Source organism: Eutrigla gurnardus, assembly GCF_963514095.1.
Source record: "Eutrigla gurnardus genome assembly, chromosome: 1".
NCBI classification, from domain to species: domain Eukaryota; kingdom Metazoa; phylum Chordata; class Actinopteri; order Perciformes; family Triglidae; genus Eutrigla; species Eutrigla gurnardus.
This window is the reverse complement of record NC_139915.1, coordinates 5,898,065-5,904,064: the sequence shown is the minus strand read 5'-3', so window position 1 is coordinate 5,904,064 and position 6,000 is coordinate 5,898,065. Positions and strand designations below refer to the sequence as shown.

General features: G+C 46.9%; 1 protein-coding gene across 1 annotated transcript in view; it reads left to right on the top strand.

Annotated features, from left to right (window-relative positions):
• The first annotated feature begins 1,732 nt into the window (after positions 1-1,732).
• Positions 1,733-6,000, top strand: part of chst8 (carbohydrate (N-acetylgalactosamine 4-0) sulfotransferase 8) — a 173,082-nt gene continuing 168,814 nt past the window's right edge. Inside the window, exon 1 of the mRNA XM_084014079.1 lies at positions 1,733-1,856. The gene's annotated coding sequence lies outside the window, so the exon portion shown is untranslated. The remainder of the gene's footprint in view (positions 1,857-6,000) is intronic.

The following is a 6,000-nucleotide window of genomic DNA, read 5'->3' as shown; positions in this document are numbered from 1 at the left end:
CACCCTTTCGTTTGTGGACTACGGTTTTGAAGCCTCACCATCTTGACATTTTTGCAACTTGTGAACGGAAGTGACCATATTTGGACTGCGCAGGAGCGACGGGTGGATCCGACAAACGCAAGATGTAGAGCGGCACCCGGAGCAGCAACCTCACTGGATCCGGATCCATCTGGATTCTGGTGTGAAGGTGTTAACAAAGTTAGCTTCATAATTCAAAGTCAACTTTAGCGTTGAAGTGTGAAGTGAAGTCAGCAAGGTAGCGACACCGTGGTAACGACCTGTCAATCACCAGCCAGGCCCTAAAGCATCCCTGCTTTATGGTGTATTTGACTCTAAATGGACCATCATTTACTGAATGCACATCATGCTCTATTGAAGAAGACCTGAAAACAGAGATCGAGACCATAAAGTCATGCTTACAATGTATACTGAGGCAATACATTAAGTGAGAAGTAGGGTTATTTTCTTATAGACTTCCATGCAATCAGACTCAACCAGAGGAGTCGCCCCCTCATGGTCAGCAGAGCGAATGTGAGTTTAAGGCACTTCAGGATTGGCTTCAATTTTAGAACCAGAGATTGCCTCCTCAGTGACTTTGTAATTTAATGAGTTGGGAGTGGGAATGTGTTGCATAAAACAGCAGCTGGACTCTCACATCTGTGCATATCCGTCTCCATCTCGAATCCAAACTGGTTGGACTGGAACAACTGAACTGGAAGAAGTCTGGCAAATGCACTCTGAAATCAGAGAATTTAATAGAAGTGGCTTGAATAACCATAATAATGGGCAAATATCATGTTCTGGGACTTCTTTTGTGGAAAGTACCTGTCTCTACAGTCCTTCCCCAACTTCCTCCTGACCTTGACGGAAGCAGAACTCCTTTGATTTAAAATGCTGAATACAGCAGGAGGGAAACACTGGCGGAAACACCCGATCGAGCCGTTGTGCCCAGTCAGCTGGTTAAAAGTCGGAAAGTCATTCTCGGACGCAAACGGAGACATGATTCACCCAACGCTCAGTGTCACTGTTTTTCATCATAATTAATACCCAATTCATAATGAATTAATGACGTCGGGCTCTGTCTCGCGTCTCACGACCAAAGCACACATCTACAGTTGCGGTCGTTATTAGCGGTGCGCGTGATACGGTGTGCGCTCGCGGGCGCGCCATCACCCCGCCATTTGGGAAGAAAAGACGGGGTTATAATAATAATAACGGCCGAGACGCGGAGCTCATCCATATTAGAAGAGTCTTTAATGAACTCGGGCCGCGCAGAGACACTCCTCCTGGCTCCCACTCCGCTCCCGTAAGCGAGTCGACGCGCGGGAGGAAATGCAGAGCCCCATCTTTATCAGGATCAGCATCGCCTTGGAGACAAAGAGAGCGGCACGAAGGAAGATGTGCTCCAACAGCAGGAGAAGCCAGTCCTAAAAGTCTGTGTTTTTTTCCGCAGCCGTGCCCGCCCGGAGGCAGACAGGCACCGGTCCTATGGGAGACTCTTCGGGGATGCGCAAAGAGTAAAAGCGCGAGCGGCGGTTTTTTTGGGGGGAAGGATTGAATTAAAAAAAAAAAAAAAAAAAAAAGCATCAGGCGTGGCGAGTCATGTTTGCTCCAGCCGCAGCCTCGGCGAGGTGGCATCAAACTTGAACGGAGCCGTGTTGTCGGGCTGCTGCACGGGAGCACACGTCAGCGTCAACCTTTAACTTGCATCACCCCCCCCCCCCCTGCAAGGGAGAAGAAGAGGAAAAACTGCGCTGTCCGTGGTGCTGAAACGGAGAGAGAGACTTGGCACATCAACTCGTGAGGAGGAGGAACGGCTCTCTCACTTCGCTCCGGAGCGTCGTGCTCTTAATAAGGTGAGTCCAGCATCGATGCGTTTGGGCGGTGAGATGCAGATAAGCGGTCTCGGTGTGTGTGACATGTTGTATCACAGCCTCTGAAAGCCACCAGCGTCCACTCCTCTGTCTCTGCGTGGGGCTTCTGCTGAAGTTTAAGGCTTACAGATTGACTATGGCAGCACAGTTACACTGTCAATCACTCTTAGCTTACTGTACATGCTACAGGTTTATTTTTTTTTTTAAGTATTGACAAAGTACACACAGATGTCACAGTCAGGGTAGCCTGTTGATTTCACCCTGTGTACTCACCATTATTACGTGTGTAATTAGTTCATTCAGGGCTGCCCAACATTTGACACCAAAGTTTGAGACTAAACACCTATTGTATTTATTCATGCTTTTAGGATATAGCTTTTACTCTGAATTCAAACATAATTCATACAAAGGTATGTCATCTACAGAACCCCGGCTTGCTTTTCTCTGGTGGTAAATGTTTGCAAGATGTGACAACAGACAGATTCATTGTGCTTTCTGTTTTGTGCAAGTGAAGTACACGGCATGGTTTAGCGCTGCCGCATGCATGCCATGCTTTGTGTGAGCTGCATTGTGTACAGCAGAGGTTCTCTGTGTCGGAGCAGCGGTGACCGAGGGAGCCAGCGGTTTGCATTGTGTTTCCCACACTTTGCTGCCTGCCGCTGCCTGATAACTTCATGCAGCACACATTCGTATGGGAAAAGCTCCGCTATTGCTTCCAAAAATCAATTTATGTTCAGTGTCTTTAAAAAGAAAAAAAACCCCAACAACTTTGCAATTGATGATGAGGGTCAGTGATCCATTCAATGCTGTTTAATGGGATTTTTTTTCCCTCTCCAGCCTGGCAAAGCTGTGGCTGGTTCAATCAGAAAACAGGAAGACATGAGAGCAGAGTTTGTCTGTGATGATGTTTGGGTGTCACAAAGGATGTGGCCTAATGCATGTATTTTGGGTTATGACACTTTTTATAAAATGGTTTTGCTCCAGCATCTTCAACACCACCTTAAACGTTGTAGTGAGTTTAAATCTCTAGATGCTTCCAGAGTGATGTGGAAAGGAATCTGAATAAAAGCTGCTCGGGGCCAAATCTAATGAAATGTAGTTAACTGATTATCCAATGCGGTTTGTGTTACCACTAACCACTAACCAGGAGAGCTGGATCAATTTGAGTGACTATGGTTTGCATGTGCACATTTTAAAAGTGTGTGGTTTTGACTTGCGTTCAACCCCTCAGAGTCTTGATCCTGTCTCGTATATTGACAGTTGGTGATCTTGAATGACTTGTTTTTCGTTGCTTTTTCACACTCACTCTACTTACCTGTTGGTGGTCAGTTAAAAAGAAGACTCTTTAGATATTAAACCAGGTTGTAATTTCAAGTACTCGCTTTAATTCATTACCCTGTCGAGCTGAAAGGGAGCGTGGGTGTCATCAAAGCAGAACAAGGGCCCTTTGAGGTGGGAAACTTGTGGCTGAATGACTAAAGTTCTGATTAATTTCAAAGGTACATTTTCCCCCTGGTGTGTTGTATTGAAATAACTTTGGTATTTTGTATTTTCAGTCAGGAAAGTGTGTTGAGTCCGAGACACATTGGTGGTTCAAATCCATTCAGTCTTTGACGCCTTTTATTGAAGAAATGTACTATTCTTTATTAAATGCAGCATTCTAGTTTGCAACATTTCCCAAGGACGGAGCACAATTCCTGCGTGTTTTGGTTGCATCATTTAATGCGAGGCTTGTACGAGAGGAGACGGGATCGTCTCCCTCAATCCAGCCAGACTGTGTTATTTACACAGAATACAGGAGTATTTTTTGTCGAGGTACTTGACCTGTGTGCCAGATTGTTGATATACTCATGCAACTACGAGCCCTCCACAAGATCATAAACAGAGCTGTAATTACTGGTGAGGTTGCACAGCGGCTTTAATCAATTACTGTGCCCATCCTCCCTCCAAGGGAGCCGGGGAGCGCAGGTGTCATCAAAGCAGAATGAGGCTCCTTTGAGGTGGGAAATGCGGGAACTCAATGACTTCACTCAGCTGGGTCACCGGACACACAGCAGAGCTTTGACGCATACAAATTGCGCTTGAAGATGCTGCGTTCATCCTGGGAGGCTCGGCGGCTGGCGGGGGACCAGCGGAGCGGGGACATTGCACTCCAGATGGCCCAGAGAGGCCAGAGGAAGAGAGCTGTCCAAGCCCAGCTGGGAGTCAGGGAAGCTGGATGCCGGTAGTGTGTGTGTGTGTGTGTGCGTGCGTGTGTGTGTGTGTGTGATTGTTTGTGGGAGAGGGAATGAGGAAAAAACAGTAAAGACAAAGAGAATGAGGCATGTGCATGTGAGTGCGAGTTGAAGGAGTGATTGGGAGAGAGAAAATGAGAGCGAAAGAGAGAGAGAGAGAGTGTGTGTGTGTGTGTGTGTGTGGAAGTAGTGGAAAAAAAGTGTGGGAGTTGGGAAGAAATAAAAGAGATGAAGGAGGCTGTTTGTCGGTGCGCTTGTGTGCGCTTGAGGTTGTGTATTTGTGTGTGTGTGTGTGTGTGTGTGTGTGTGTGTGTGTGTGTGTGTGTGTGTGTGTGTGTGTGTGTGCATTGAAGGAGTGACAGGGGAAGCAGAAAGGGTTGGAGACGCAGCAAATGAAAGAGAGAAAGAAATGTCGTTTGTGTGTGTGTGTGTGTGGGTGGGTTGGTAGGAGAGAAAATGAAACTGGAAGAAGCCAGCATGTGTGTGTGTGTGTGTGTGTGTGTGTGTGTCTTTGTGTTTGTGTCTGATTGCAGAGAAAGCATTACTGGGAGAGAAAAGGTAGGAGGGATCAAAAACAAAAGGGGGAAAGAGAAAGGAAATGTGTGTCTCTGGGAAAGTGAGTGTATGAGGGGTGAGAGGAAAAATGAAATGAAAGAGGTAGGGTGAGGTGTGTGTGTGTGTGTGTGTGTGTGTGTGTGTGTGTGTGTGTGTGTGTGTGTGTGTGTGTGTGTGTGTGTGTGTGTGACAAACCACTGTCATCCAAATGATGATGATTACAAATTAAAGCTACAAGGAAAATAACACGGAGGAAACAAGTAAAATGAGTGTTACCTCAGAACAGAAATAGTGCTGCAGCTTGTCTGTCGGCTCCGAACCCTGTCATGTATCCGTGTGCTGGTATTCGGGAGCCGTGGCTGTGCATTAACGGTACAATGGCTTCAGGCTCGTGGCCTCCCGCTGTGAGCTCTCAGATATCCGCTGCCTCGCTCTGATTGAGGAGATGCGTTGCACGTGGGACATTTTTCTCGTCCTTCCTTGCGTTGAACGTTACACACTCGGAGGCGTCCCCCATCCCTCTAAAGCGAAGCCACCTGAGAACGAGCGGCGGCGAACGAGCGGCGGCTTCACAGAGATAACTTCGCCTCACTGTTTCCATTTGGGAAGCCGCTGGAGAGACAACGTGGAGGAGAAAGCGTGCTCTTTTCCTTCTGCCACGTCTGCTCTCTGATGGAATGGAGCATGATCTGCACTTTGATCACCATGAATTATTCCCATCCCTGGCTATAAATATGGCCCGTCTCCAGCACCCAATCTCACTCTCTCTCTACTTAAACCAGGAATCAGTGCTCGCCTCAGAGAAGCGCTCTCCTGAGTGTGTCTCTACGGGTGTACTGCAGCTCTGCTTTTCTTCCTCACACTGTGAAGGAGCCACAAGCCCGAGCTCAGAGGTTACCTCTTCCAAAGAAGACTGTGTAGACTCAATAAAGTCATATTCAGGCATGAATAAGAAACAAGAAAACTTTGTGTTTCTTAAAGGGCCAGGCTGCATTTGACCATTACCCCATGGAAAGACCCCTCCCTGTCTGTGTGACGCCCTGAAAAGCGACACAATGTTCACTCTCTGGAATCTTTATTGGGAAAGTATCGACCAACATAAACACATAACTTTAACAACCGTGTTCATGATATGTCCTAACCGTCCCGTCTGTTCCGTTTTGTTGCTGTTACGGTCCTGCTGGAATGATCGGAGTCTATAAATCGTCTTTGAGTGATATTTATAGTCAGCTTGTGTCATGTGCGACTGGTCTACAATTTCAGAAATAAACCGGAGGTCTGACAGGTAATTGATTCTGTTAACATTTAAATGTGGAAGCGTTTCTGATAACACAAAG